This window comes from Pocillopora damicornis, chromosome 12, assembly GCF_964200805.1.
Source record: "Pocillopora damicornis chromosome 12, jaPocDami1.2, whole genome shotgun sequence".
Lineage (NCBI taxonomy): Eukaryota > Metazoa > Cnidaria > Anthozoa > Scleractinia > Pocilloporidae > Pocillopora > Pocillopora damicornis.
This window is the reverse complement of record NC_142681.1, coordinates 12,972,555-12,987,758: the sequence shown is the minus strand read 5'-3', so window position 1 is coordinate 12,987,758 and position 15,204 is coordinate 12,972,555.

The window sequence follows — 15,204 nt, the reverse complement described above, 5'->3', positions numbered from 1 at the left end:
TAAAAAGGGGAATCCAGAATCCGCTTGCTGAAAATCCATTTCAAATCATAGTAACGGCTTTCACCCGCATCTATGCAACCACTGCACAGTGCAGTTCACTCACGTGGTCAATCGGTGCTCAAATTTAGAAAGTGTTTATATCACTGAAGCGTTCAAATCCCACAGGATTTGCTTGGAACATCAATCTAGCCGCTATTTGATTGTTTTGGAACACCTCTAAATAATGATGTGGCCGCTAAGACGTCCTCTGAATATTAACTTACTGGTTGTCATAACAACAGTTGGAAGGTGACTTTGTAAAAGATACGTTTTAGTTTTCCTATAAATCTAGCAATTTTTAAATTTCTGTGAAAATAATCTAACTATTAACAACTTGGATGCTTTGCTTTTGCCTGCAATCCCCGCCAGTTTTTTTAGCAAATGGGGCGCACGGCAAGCTTTGGCACCGGAAACTGCGCTACTTTTTTCTGGCACCCAGGGTCAAGGTATCGACCTTAATACTTAACTCGTTTCGAGCAAGCTCTTTCGTCTTTATTCGTATATATATCTTGTGTTTGCCGTAGCTCTTGGTTCATTTATTAGTTCCTTTATTATGTCAGATTCATTTACGCTGTTAAGTCGCCACGTGTTTAATTGAATACAATCTATTATATAAGTCCCTTTTTTAATTCGCTTACAGTTTACGAGATTGATTAAAGTTATGTCTCTGTAACATATACCCTGGTTTGGTTAGCATTTTCTCCGGTCGCGATTTTCTTGGCACTTCATCGAGCCTTGATGTTCGTTTGCCGCAACAGCTGGGAAAAAAAAGAAACTTTTAAAACGTTTCTTTTATATTTCATAAGCTTTTCAGTGATATATAGTTTTCCAAGTGTTTCTTTGAAAGTAGGGCGCATAGAACGATTTTTCCAAATGTTTTTCCAAAATTTTTCCTTGTTTCCTTACATTTCGATGTTTATTGCGCAATTTGTTGCATATTTGTCGTCTGTACTTGAACTCTCTCGACAAAGCCGTACAGCTCATGATCATCAAGGTAGGCAAAGCGCTAATTCCTCTTTTTCCTCCTTCTTGTTCCTCACTGGGGAAGGGGGACGGTAGCCAAACCCTAGATCAAAACTCGGCAAATTTTTCTCCAATTCCGATATTTATCACTTACACTTGGAATTACTTTGCGAGTATTGGGAAAACTCAGAGTTTGAAATGTTTTGTGCCGGCAAACATTAAAAGTGTGAAGTCCAAACAAGCTGTGTTTACATACTCTCATCTAAACTAACTAGTTGACCTATGAGAGCGTGTGAACCATCTCAATTATCCCGTAACCATCATGAGTTATAAAAGTGTGACGTGCCAAACCGAAAAACAGTCACTTGGTTTTTTTAGTAGTTTTGTCTTCGATCATTCAAATCACACCCACTGGAAAATGAAAAGTTCACGAAGACAAGGAGTCGATTATTACGCAAAGATTGCTTACCTAAAAAAAAAGAAACTTAGGTTGTACAGTGATCGATCTTGTGATGAAAATCAAAACCTTTCTAAGGGGTAAACCTGAAATTTCCTGTTGAAAAAAGAATATCACTTTTCATTTCTTATGTTCAATTACATCATGAGTGATAAAAAGTGTGACGTATAAAACCGAGATACTGTTACTTTATTATTGATTGAGTGGTAAGGCCGGACGGAAAAATAATTGGCTCGGGGTCATGGCCTTCATGGTGTGGACTGTCTCACGCTGATATCATAAGAAATCCGTAGTGCTCCATGACGTGGTTTTCCAGTAGCTATGATCTGCACTAGCTAATAACTTGACTTTGTTTTAGGAGGGTTAAACGATCGATTCGGAGATCGCGATAGATTCGAATTGAATTTCCATTTTCTACTTGTACACAAGCGTTTCATGGTCAAGATACCATTCACTTAAATTTTTAGATACTAGCGGCGGGTTCAACGGTACACATTTTTCTAAACGCCGTAATCCGTTCTTTTGTCTGTTTGAGCGCCAGAGTCTCCCTTAAGAAGATAAGTTATGACGCTGCGCGCTCACGGAGAGATGTTTTAATTTTCTTTAATTTTTTTACTCACCTTCTTCTAAATAGCTGTATGGAATGAGAGCGTTTGAGTGCACCACTCACCTTCTATCACGATAAGAGATAGCGGGAAAATAGATACTGCCCAGTATTTCCTTCATTCGGCGCGAAAATCTTAGCTGGCAATTGTTAGAGAGCAACATCCCCCGTTTCAATTTCGCAGTCCCATTTTGTCCCTTTATCTCTGTTTTCACAAGAAGTGTCGTTTAATCCAGTTGCTTAGTAAGTTTCTGAGCCTATTGGGGACCCTCCTTTATGGGTACTAGCAGTGTTTTGGGAAGTAGGGATCTGCTGTTTCACATACTTTGAAAATATCGTAATATCGTAAGTGACCGGACGTGCCCAATGTTAAAAGTGTTCTTCCATTTTCTGGTTGCATATTGTTGGGAAGACTTTTTAACTGTTTGCACAATTTTCGTTCCTGTTTTTGAAAAATTTCGACTTCTCGCTGCAAGCTATTTTATGGAGACCCCTAAAAACTGCGTATCGACTTAAAAATGCAACCCTATGGCGTTTACAATAGAACCAGTTCTCTACACGGAGACAGAGAAGTTGCGGATTAAAAGGTATTAAAATGCGCTCTTTTTCCATAATAGGGGCTTAATTTTGCTGACGAGAAGTAAGGGGAAAAAAAACTGCGAGCTCCGCTTTTAGGCTTGGCTCAAGCTATACGTTATACCTCAAAGTAAGTTGACTTATTTGCAAGAATTGAAGAGTTGATGTAATGGTTTTCCTCAGGATGGACGTGGAAGGAAGGTCGACTTAAACGAAGCTTAAGCCAAAAAATAAAATTGGATTAAACGCTGGTGATAATAGACGTAGTTTGTCAATCAACAATATTTGAGTATACTAATACTTAAATGGTCTAGGCTGTTTTATATAAACAATAAACATGCCATATTTCTCTAAATTAATAGACTTGCGTCCACATCTCCATACAGGAGTCAGGTACATTCTTTATTTTAATTTTAAATACTTTTGCGATCAGAATGTAGCGTCTTAAATTCAAAGGGAAAATGAAAGAAATCAGACAAAAAACGTAACATGCGTGACGTGGAATGTAAAATAGAATCTCGCCTTTTAACTTCTTTTTTTTCGATAGCTTAACTGAATTTGTTATTCAGACTTACCTGCAGATAGCTTGTTCCGTTATCTGTTACTTCTCCTACTGCCACATCATAGTAACTCATATTATTTGATGCTACTTTAGCAACACCGAAACCAACTCAATGTGTGGTTCTTAATTGCACCATAAGCTCGAGTGTGTGCGCGGACTCATTGTAGTTGCTCGGGCAATAAGACATGGCTATAGAGTATCTCCAAAAAGCGCTTGCCATCATAATTGAAATTGGCGACAGAAAAGAAGAAGGATCGTGTTATGGAAACCTAGGTACTGTGTTCCGGTTGCTTGGGCAATACGACAAGGCTAAAGAGTATCTCCAAAAAGCGCTTGTCATCGCAACTGAAATTGGCGACAGAAATGGAGAAGGATCATGTTATGACAACCTAGGTACTGTGTTCCATTCACTCGGGCAATACGATGAGGCTAAAGAGTATTTTCAAGAAGCACTTCTCATTACAACAGAAATTGACAACAGAGAAGGAGAAGGATCATGTTATGCAAACCTAGGTAGTGTGTTCGAGTCACTTGGGCAGTACGACAAAGCTAAAGAGTATCTCCAAAACTAGCGCTTGTCATCACAACTGAAATTGACCACAGAAAAGGAGAAGCAGGTGACTACGGAAACCTAGGAATTATTTGTAGAATTTTTGGAGATTATGAAGCTTCGGAAGTATACTTGGAGAAAGCTTTATCCATATCCAGAGATATTCGAGACAGAAGATTTGAGTTCGAAGTTCTTCGAGAGTACGCCATTTTGTATTTATTTCAGAATAAAATCAAGGACTCCCTTGCGTGTCTTCATCTGTGCATTGAAAGTATGAGGAGCTGAGATATTTCTTAGGCGCCAATGATCAGTTCAAAACATCATTTCTGGAAAACTCAGGAATATTTCCCTACAAGATGCTTTGCACTCTGCTTTGTAAAACCGGAAATACTCGTGATACTCCTTATGTTGAGGAGTTGAGTCGAGCTAGAGGCCTATTGGACTTAATGGCAGAGAAGTACTTGGTTGAAACGCACATCTCTGCTAATCCACAATCTTGGTTTGGCATTGAAACCATTTTTAGAAAGAAAAATAACTGTTCTTGTCAGTACATTTTTTTTTTTGAAAATGAGCTGCATTTGTAGATTTTGAAAACAACTGGAGTCCTTTATTATAAAAGAATATCACTATAAGAGAATCTAGTTCAGGCTGGGTTGCCCAAAGATTTGCCTTTGAGTCAATTTTTGGCTGATAATTTCCGGAGCCTTGGTATTTTACCCATTGAAGATTGTGAAGATCTGTCTTTAAATATGGTTGAATTGCAACCTCTCTCTCCCTCGAACAAAAGAGCTCAGCAAGATTGCGACTCATGGAGAAGCACGAGGAGGACGGAGTCGTTTCAAGTCTATCTTTGTGTTACAAACTGTTTATTGCCCCCGTTTATGATTTGCTTGAGGAGCCTGAAGTCATTATTGTTCCTGATCGCAGTTTGTACAAAGTTCCCTTTGCTGCACTGAGTGAAAAGGAAGGAGCCTAACACCTGTCGGAGACTCATAGGATCCGTGTCATTCCTTCTTTGACAACACTCAAGATGATTCAAGATAGTCCAGAAGACTATCACAGCAACACTGGTGCCTTGATTATAGGCAATCGCAAGGTTCGTGGGCTGCCGCCGTTGCCAGGTGCAAGAAAGGAAGCGGAGATGGTCGGACGACTGGTGGGTGTTTCCTCTCTGTTAGAAGAGGAAGCAACAAAGCAGGCAGTACTTGAGCGGATAAGTTCAGTGGGCTTGATACATTTTGCTGCCCATGGTAACGCCGAATTCCCCAATTCCTACTCCCAACAGTCGAAACGCTGTCCCACCACAGGAAGCTTACATGTTGACGATGGCTGATGTCTCACGAGTGAAAGTCAGAGCCAAACTGGTAGTACTTAGTTGCTGTCACAGTGGAAGTGGAGAGATAAGAGCCGAAGGAGTTATAGGAATTGCCCGTGCGTTCTTAGGATCCGGTGCTCGCTCGGTGTTGGTTGCGCTGTGGGTCATTCCAGACTTAGCAACAGAGCAGCTGATGAGTCGGTTCTACAAACACCTCGTTGAAGGAGAAAGTGCCAGTAAATCCCTTCATCAGACCATGAAGTGGACGAGAAAAAACGGCTTTACCAAAATGTCTGAGTATGCTTCGTCTACGCTGATTGGAGATGATGTAAAGCTCGAGTTTGCCATGCAGAGGAGAGACTTGATGAGAACAGATATCTCAAAAATTAAAGTTAATTTAGGTGTGAAGGTGGCTATGACTTACTGGTCACTGACTGTCGGCGGGGATCCTTTGTTAACTTGAACATCAAGGCTAGTTTTATATAGATCTATATCTATGTTTATATATATATCTATATCTATATTTACATATATATATATATATATATTTCTCTCTTTTCTTTCCTTTTGGATAGTTACTATCGACGCTCTCTGGTGTAGAATTGCGAAAGTGCCTCTCTGCCGTTCGGATATAATTGTTAGCCTTATATATATTTACATATTGTGCTTCGTATAATTGTATTTGCTTTATATCCCAAGTATTAATTGAGTTAATAATAAATTGCTGCTTTTCACTTTTTTACAGGAAAAAAGATCCCGACAGAGTAAATTATGAGAGTTACTCGAAGGAAACAGAGCTAAAAGACTTTTAGATGGATAAATTAAATAGAAACAACTAGGGAAAATACTTTATCCGGTATTTCATTGAAACTGTAAAAAGAGTTATCCCAAATTAAGGGAGATCTATTTCAATTTTTTGTGCTTTCGTCCCAATATTCTCAAAAGGATACATTGGTTATGTACTCAGAATGTTGTTGTTTATATTTGTGAAATAATAAGCACGTAATAATGTTGACGTAGGTAAGGCTTTAAAGAAAAAGCGAAATCAGTAAAGTTAAAACAGTAGTTTAGGTATAAAACGAACCACTAAAATCTGGTTTGGTTCTTTTTTCAAAGCCTTTTGTAAATTTTAGTTAATAAAACCTTCAATATTTGAGGAATGATTTGATGAAGCATCTTGAAGGATCTTTGTCAACCACGGCTCTGTTTTTGTTAACATACGGGCAACTTCTGAGAAATTCGTTCATATTAACTCAACGCTTAGCAGGAGTCGTGCCGGTGTCACAGCGGATTTGGACCTCTTGAAATTGTTTCAGTAAATCTTTGCTTCTTCTGATGCGAATCAACATTAATAAGAAACGTCATAACATTAGTGGAGACTGTTGCATCCCGTCACAAAAATAACTCAGTCTGATTTTCTAATTAAATAGCATTAACCAGTTTCTGAACAAGAACGAAGTAACAACTCCTACTTAAAGTCGTTCGTAAAGCCTATGGTAAGTAAAAATGTTTCTATTCTGAGCAATTGGAACTCTCAGCTTATTTTCAAAGGCAAATCAACATTAATGTCTACGTCCTAACAAAAGTGGTGACTATTACATCGAACTCAATCTTCTTTTCTAGTTTCAACGAATATTAACCGTTGAGAAATAACACCTTAACAATTACGAAGACGTTTAGAGTCTAGCGGTTTGCAGACAATGCAGAGCCAGTTGCCCTCCAGGGCAGTCTTATATCCCTCGCAGCTCATGTGCAACCATTCCTCGCACAACTCGCACTGTACCATGTCGTCCAAACACTTGGGCATTGAATAAAGTTTGTCTATTATTGAATCTAACGGTGTTCGACTTTCGCGGAAAGGGTCATTTCCAGCTGCCAATTGCATGTTTTGAATCAAAAACATACTTTAATATGCACTGTAACGTCAAGTATTTCTACTAGAACGTCAAGGATGATGTTTCACTCAGATTTGCTGGGGGTCCAAATCCGCGGAGGGGAGTCCAAATCCGCTAGCAGATTTGGACCGGGGGGTCCATATCCGCTAGCGGATTTGGACCCGGGTCCAAATCCGCGGGGGGTCCAAATCCGCGGGGGGTCAAATCCGCTGTGACACCGGCCGTAAACACTTTTTACCTGGGGTAAAGAAAGGATTCGCAAAAGGAAAAGTGTTAAAATGAATGCTGTTTTATTAATATTGTCCTGTGCCTATCAAGTCAAGCAATGTTATGCAAAAATCGCAACCGAAGAGAAATGAATTTATTACAAAGCGGCTTCGTTAATTCTTTTTGGTTTCACATCTCACCAATCATCCTCATCAGCTATGAAACATTGGCATGCTATGCATGCAAGAGTTATTTTTTAGGGGGTGGGTGGATTACTTGAAACATTGTCAGTGATGTCTACATTCTTACAAAAGGAAACAGGAGTATTAACGCAGAAAAGAACGAAAATGTCGAATTAACTCACACACAGGTATTATGTGGTAGAGTGTGTATGTAGTGTGAATAACTGTAACCAAAAATAAACTGTATTGGTGTCACGGATACTTGTTAGTACAAAATACAGACTGCACACTGCAGATCGGATACAAAATGTAGACTGGGACAAAATGCAGACTGAGAATCTGAAGAGTTTTTTTTCGTCTGGTATGTGATAACATGTCATCTTACAACTTACCGAGCGTCACGCAATGGCTTTTCCGCGATCAGCTTTCACGATTATTTGCACTATTGTGGAGTATTCCTGGTCCATTTCTTGATGAAAATCTATCGTAATATAATTTCAAGCCTTCATATAGTCTGCTCACTTTGCGCTTGAGTTAGTTGGTGTGATGTCTGTACAGATTTCAGTTTACCAAAGTAATAAAAGTAGATGTAGATGTTGAGGAGATGTCACCTGAATATTTAACACGCGCAACATTCCAGAAACAATTGACAGCTTTGCACGCAGTCCGTTTTATCATCTTTTTATGCGGTATGTGTTTATTTTGTAGACGAAAATGGGAACCGGGACCAAAAGTGTTCCTTCGGCTTAATTAATTTTTCTACGTTTGTAGATCACATCATATTAACTTATCTCTGTTGTGGTTCAATTTTATTCTTGGTTCAAATTTTGTTTTCTTTTGTTTTTGGGTATTGTAATGTTTGATAATGAGTTTGAAACAAAGGAAAATAAAATTTGAACCAAGGATAAAATTGAACCACAACATCTCCGTAAATCATTCATTCCATATGAGTAAATCAAATAAACATGCCAACGATGGTATCTGAATTCGTCCTTGGCCAAACACAAACGACTCCACAAGATCACTTTCTCCAGGCATCGAAAGCATACACAAAATCGTCCATGGTTAATTTTAATCAGACATTCATCTGAGGATAGCACCGATCAAACCAATCCAGAAAAGTACGATCGGCACACTCAACAAATCAGGAATCTTGCAAGACAGCTTGCCGTTAAAGAACCGCTCAAATCAAAATGTTTGGTGCAGTTCATCAACACCTCAAGCAATATTTAATTCAAAATTTTTCCACTCTCTCTCGTCGTGAAGGAACGATAACCATGATCATGTTACAGCGCACAGAACTCCATTTACTCTCGAATAAACTATCCACCATCTTCACAGCATGAGTAACTCGCCTGATATCTTTCATCTGTCCAGTCTCACGAAGCGCGGTAAAATACACGTTTAAAACACAGAAAAGCCAACATTTCGCATTCTAATTCCATTCTACGAACCGCTCTTTCCGAATCCCCCATTACTTCGTTGAAATGTGAACACCTCTCAAAGCAAAGAACAAAAACGAGTGAAAGTCAGAGCTAAACTGGTGGTACTTAGCTGCTGTCACAGTGGAAGTGGACAGATAAGAGCCGAAGGAGTTGAAGGAATTGCCCGTGCGTTCTTAGGATCCGGCTCCCGCTCGGTGTTGGTTGCGCTGTGGGCCATTCCAGACTCAGCAACAGAGCAGCTGATGAGTCGGTTCTACAAACACCTTGTTGAAAAAAAAAGTGCCTGTAAATCTCTTCACCAGGCCATGAAGTGGATGAGAAAAAAACGGCTTTACCAAAATGTCTGGGCATGAGTGGGCTTCGTTTACGTTGATTGGAGATGATGTGAGGCTCGAGTTTGACAAGCAGAGGTAAGACTCAGTGAAAACAGGTATTTCATAAATTAAAGTTAAATTAGATGTGAAGGTGGCTATAACTTACTGGTCGCTGACTGTCGGCGGTGATCCTTTGTCACCTTAAGCTTGAATATCAAGGTTAGTTTTATACCTTTTTTTTTTTTTTTTTTGTTTCTCTCAGAGAATAACAATTTATGCTCCAAGTTAGGTGTAAAATTTAGAATCTCGAAAGCGCCACTCTGCCAATAAAATACAAGTGTGCATTTGCTTACGTACTACGCCTGGTATAATTGTATTTGCCTTATTTAAGAAATTTTGATTGAGTTATTTACAATTTTTTTTACGTTTGTTACAGGAAAGAAGATGAGGATAGCTCGAACGAAACAGACCTTAAAGACTTTGAGATGGATAAACAAATAGAATAAGTAGAGGAAATACTCTATCCGTTATTTCATTGTGTAATTTAAGAATGGGCAATCTCAAATTAAGCATATTGATTTTAATTTTTTGCTTTCTCTTTTCCGATCTTCTCAGAAGGAGGTATTGGTTACGTATCCGAGAATATTTTTTTCTGCACAAAAATTATCTTACCCGGCTGATATAATTAGCATGAAACATTATTGACTTAGGGCTCTTAAGCGCAGTGAAATCAGGGAAGTTAAAACAGTAGGTAATTTAGTATTAACAACTGGGTTGAAAACGTAAATTAGCCACCGTAAAGGGTAAAAAAGTCGCTCTAGTCGCTCAAGTCGCTCTGACGAAGGGCTAACGCTCGAAACGTCAGCTTTTTTTACCCTTTACGGTGGCTAATTTACGTTTTCAACCCAGTTGTTAACACTAAATTACCTGCTATACTCTCCCACCGACGCAGCACCACAGTTTCTTTAGAAACTTACCCCTTTATTCAAGTTAAAACAGTAGTTTAAGCATCAAAAACGAGCCAGTTAAGTCTTATAGGGTTTTCTCTCAAAGCCTTTTGTTATAGGTTTCGTTAACAGAATCCTAAATTTTTTATGTAAAATCTTTACGGAAAGTTTTTCTTTTAGTCAGTTCCAGTACTACTTCTGAGTGCTCATCGCGTAGAATGCCTGGACATCATTAGTTATTCATCAGTACTGAAGCGGGAGATTTGACTGCACTCGCGCCTTGAAAAGCCCATAATTAGAGAAGAAAGGGCCGAAACTAGCTCAGCAGCGTTCATAAAATTCGGTTTTTCAATTGCCAGAGGCAAAAATTGAGAAACCCAAGAGCGGGTTTTTTTAGAGGAAGGGTTAATCCTAAATTTAAGCTTAAAAAGGGGAAGTTTAAGAAAGTATAAGGACTATTCCCGAGCCTTTGAAAATGAGGAAAAGACGGATATTTTTAGTATGAAGGCCGATTTCAAAAGCGATTTTTCAAAAACTCAAACCAGCATCCAAAAACCTAAGAGCGGGAAATAGAAGATGGATCTTTCCTGAAACAGAATCTGTTTTAACTTGGAAAATTGGTGTACGACAATCACTATTCCTCGCAGTTTTAAAATTTGTAGTCGAGGTTCCTTTCGAAAAATGGCGCGTTTCGAGTTCGACACTATTGTTTTCAGCCTACGCTTGAATAACAATGGCTGTCAAAACTAAACAATGGCCTATTCAAGAAAACCACTCATTTTTAAAATAGACGATTTACCGCGAGTTTTAAAAATGATCTTAGCGCATCAGCTGCTTTATGCAACTAAACCGCGCGATGATGAATGATCAAAGACAAAATGATCGTGATCGGGAGCTCTTTTCAGAGCTCATAGAACCCCCGATCCCCCTCTCATCTTATACAAGTAGTTCCATCTTTTCTTGTGGAAAGCAATCCAGTGTACATGATTCAAATGAGCGGTGAAGCAGCCTGGAAATGCAGAGAGTTTTACTGGATGCCTTGTAGAGTATTTGATTCACTTCAGGCGAGCATCCTGCCTCTCGGCTACAAGCTCAACGAATCCTCCTGCGATCACGTTGGTCGCACAGTCTGCGAAAATATAAGGAGATTTAAACGCAAGATGGACTCAATTACAAGCGCTAAACAGAAGCAAAAAGTACGAGCTGAGACGTGGGTTAAAATTACAATAAAACCCGAAGAGATCGCGCTAACACCAAGTGATATGTTGGCAAAGGTGACGAAAAAGAACAACGACCTTTCGACCACAGTTGAAGAAAAGACCGCCGAGTTATACAATTCAGAGGGTCTGAGACTTGCCCACAATGGTAAACACTTTACAGAAGTCGGAAAGAAACAGCAGAACAGACAGTTAACTGAGATACGGTAAGTCGGCTTTTAATTCCCTCTTGTTGCCAACGTAAACTATTTGGTTGCTTAGGAAATTACATATGGGCCTGTTGGTGAAATTCAACGTATTGTTTTGTTATTTCTTTGCAGAAGAAAAGCTAAAGATGCACTCTGGTTCGGAGAAACGTACGGATTAATGCCCGAGTCCTTGAGGGTCTGGGATAAAACCGGACAGAGCCATGACATCAATTTAAGAGAAATTCCAGCGGGTAACCAAACTTCAAAAAACCAGTATACTGCAATAGGGTAATTCACGAGAGCAAAAGATGACTCTCTTCTTATCACTTTCTTGGCAGATGGTCCCGACAAAGAAAACATGCCGATTAGTGGAGCAGTTCCTGAAATTCAAAACAAAGACCATTAGAGGCGAGGAGACAGTTCCAAAGGTAGGGAGACCTTTCCAATAATAATTATTTTCAAACAGGGTGCCTTCTGAGTCCCAAAAGTGGTTTCAGAACAGCCCTGCTTTCTTAGTTTAATAATAATGATAATAATAGTAATGATACTAATAACGGTGTTAGAATTCCCAATATCCACTTAAAAACAAAAAAAAGTGAAGAAGTCGGTTGGTCACCTTTCATTTGACTCAAGTTGTGATTTTTGCAGAACATCTCATGACTTTAAAGTCATTGGACAAAGATTAAAAAAAAAACTGACAGACTTTACCTTAACTTTTGCAATGAGAACTTTCCACATGCATAGTTTCTATAAACAACATTAATCAACGGGGTAAGCTTTTAAAGAAACTTTCGTGGGGTATTAAAAAACTATTTGGCTTTACCAACTGAGTTGATAATGTAAATTGGCCATCGTAATAAGTTTCAGCCGTCGTTTACTTCCGTTTGAAAAATGTCACCAACCAAGTTCACTGTGCATTTGTCACGGAAAAAGCAAGTCCCATACATGAAATTTCAAATCCAATATTGGAACTGACAGTCAGTGTTATCTGCGTAAGGCTCTCCAGAATTATTCAAGAAGAATTGGAAATGACAGCAGACCAAGTTTACTACTGGACTGTCTCAGCTTCCGTGTTGAAGTACATCAACTTTGTTAACTCGCAGGTAAGCGAACCGTAGAAACTAGACTTAACTCACTGAGTCACTGTCGTAAATAATAGCGGAGCTCGCAGAGCGTAGCCCCATAATTATGCAAAATAGTAGTAGCCCATCAAGCCGAAAAAATTTGGATGTACGACCATACGACCGTATAAGGTGCTACTTTTAACATGCGTGGTCAACTGTACCGCGGGCACGCCAACGCCGCAGCTTTGTCCAGTAGTTCAGTGGTCAGTGCATTGGGCTGCGAGTCGGACGACCCGGGATCTAGTCCTGGCCGGGGCGAGGCGTTGTGCCCTTGAGACGTGCGGGAAAAAAAATACGAGCTCCGCTTTTAGGCTTGGTTAAATCTATATATTATACTTTGACCTAGTTTTTTTGCTTCGTTCATCTCGTCACGTGATGTAAAAGAAACATTTTGCCCTTAGGTTGAATCATATTCCTACCGATTTCTGTCTTTCATCTTTTTGTGAGTGAACGTTAAAAGCCAAAAATCTATTATGTACATCCTCGATGTTGGAGCAGTCTGAAGATTAGTGAAAAGTCTTACAAACTTCAAAGAGAACTTAAAGATTATCCGCAAATGGGCTTAAAGGAATGACAATGGAATTAATTGTAGTTTTAAAACAGTTACAATTGGAATATAATAAATCAATGTTAAGAAAGCTCATACAGGTTATAAACAAATAGTTACCAAATGACAATGACATAAAAAAAAATAAATCACTGAGAGTTTTTGTTGTAATGTTCAGTTTTTTCTATCTTTGTACACATTTTTCTTAAGTGATAGACAGTTGTGCCTGACTTAAACTACATTCATATTGAAAATCATTTGATATCAAGCTTAGAGGTCGTTTCAAAAAGTTTCATTGTTACTAAGAATTTGTAACAGGATTTGTGATCAAACTAGAACTTCTGGTCTTTCTAATCGCATGAGGAAACTCACAAAATTTCTCTTCCCAGTGTCTCAACCTTCCTAAGGCAGATAATTAGGAAACCGGAAACAGACAAGAAATGGGAAAAGAGAGTCCCTTCTTAATTGATAATGAAGCTCATTGATTCAATCAGCGAAGAAGATTGAAGAATAAGAGGCTTGGTTTATATCATGTATTGTGAGGTAAGGAAGCTACCTTTTCTCAAACGAAACAAACTGCTGCCATGTGTCATAGCCTGACTCGCTGATTTATTTTTGAGGCATTATTCGCTTTGATTAAAAACAAACAAAAAAGACAAGAAAAAATGCAAATTTAGCTAATGAAAAATCCATGGAAATCAAAAGAAATCAGAAAGAAATAGTCTACAATATAAGTTCTAGTTTCCCCATTCTTAGTTTATTGATTTTGTTATACCGGCTGTCAAAACGTATTTGCAATGCAGACTCTTAGGATCACTGTATTTTATTTCTTATTCATGAATAATACAAGAATGATTAATGAGAAAATTGCTCTAGTTTTCTTGAGAACTATTCGACAGTTTAAATAATGTACCGTCCAAAATGTTTGTACTGGAAATTCCCTCGCTCGATTTTATTGAAACACCGTTCTTTTGGTTCATTACCGAGATGATCACAGTTGTAAGTTATTGACATTCGGGAATATGGCAACGTTTGCAAAGATTGTTCATTTTAAAAGCAATGAGCGCATTTATCAGACGAATGTCCCTGAAAACGAATATTTTCTTATCAGATGAGGATCATTAATAACATGCGAGACCACAAAGGTTTGATATGATCGCCTTATAACAAATTCATTTAACTTCGGTGGCGAATTTTACATATCGTTACAGTACTTTAAAGTGACAGTACAAATACTAACCGGGGAAACAGGACTTTTTTATTTCAGGCTTTGCCATTAATTAAAACGTTACTCATGCACAAATTTCTCTAAATAACAATATTCTAGTGCTATTTACTTGATACATGACAGAATTCTGTATATCTTTTTACTTGCACTTACCAAGTTGTCGACTTCGTGGTTGATACTTTTTAAAAGTGAAACGATAGAAAAGACTTTAATGAAAGACAGTTATGACTTTTCCTTATATTCCAAAACCTCCGCCTCTTGACTTACCCTAACCGCGACTATTTTGTGATTCAGGTGAGAACACAAACTTTCATAACATCCTGAGGACCTATTTAGTTAGATTTTAAAACCATTCTTTAACCGGATTCTGTTTTTTTTTTTTTTGACATCTCAAAACATATGTAAACCTTTAGCTGAAATTCTAATAATAATCTATTTCTCACTCTGGTGTGAGACTGTTGGAAATAAGTAACTTTGATCTCCTTTTTCTTGATCAAAACAGAACTTACAGTTTTACTAATCACGTGAGGAAGCTCGAAAACTTTTTGTTCTGGCCGTCAAAACGTATACGTAATGAAACTCCCCAAAATCAAGCATCCTTATTTCTTGTTCATGAATAATACAAGACATGTTTTAATGTCTTGCTTAAAAGCTTGAATCATTTTCTCTATTTTTTGCTTAAAAGCGTGAATTATTTTCTCTACAAAAATGTCGAAGGGGAATAGACCGCGACGCAAAACATGAAAGAGTAAACAAAGACAAAGGTTCAACGTGAATAACCTAACATTTCATTTTGGGAACTTTGAGGATCGATTATTCCTTTTCAAATCACGGGCGAAAAGCT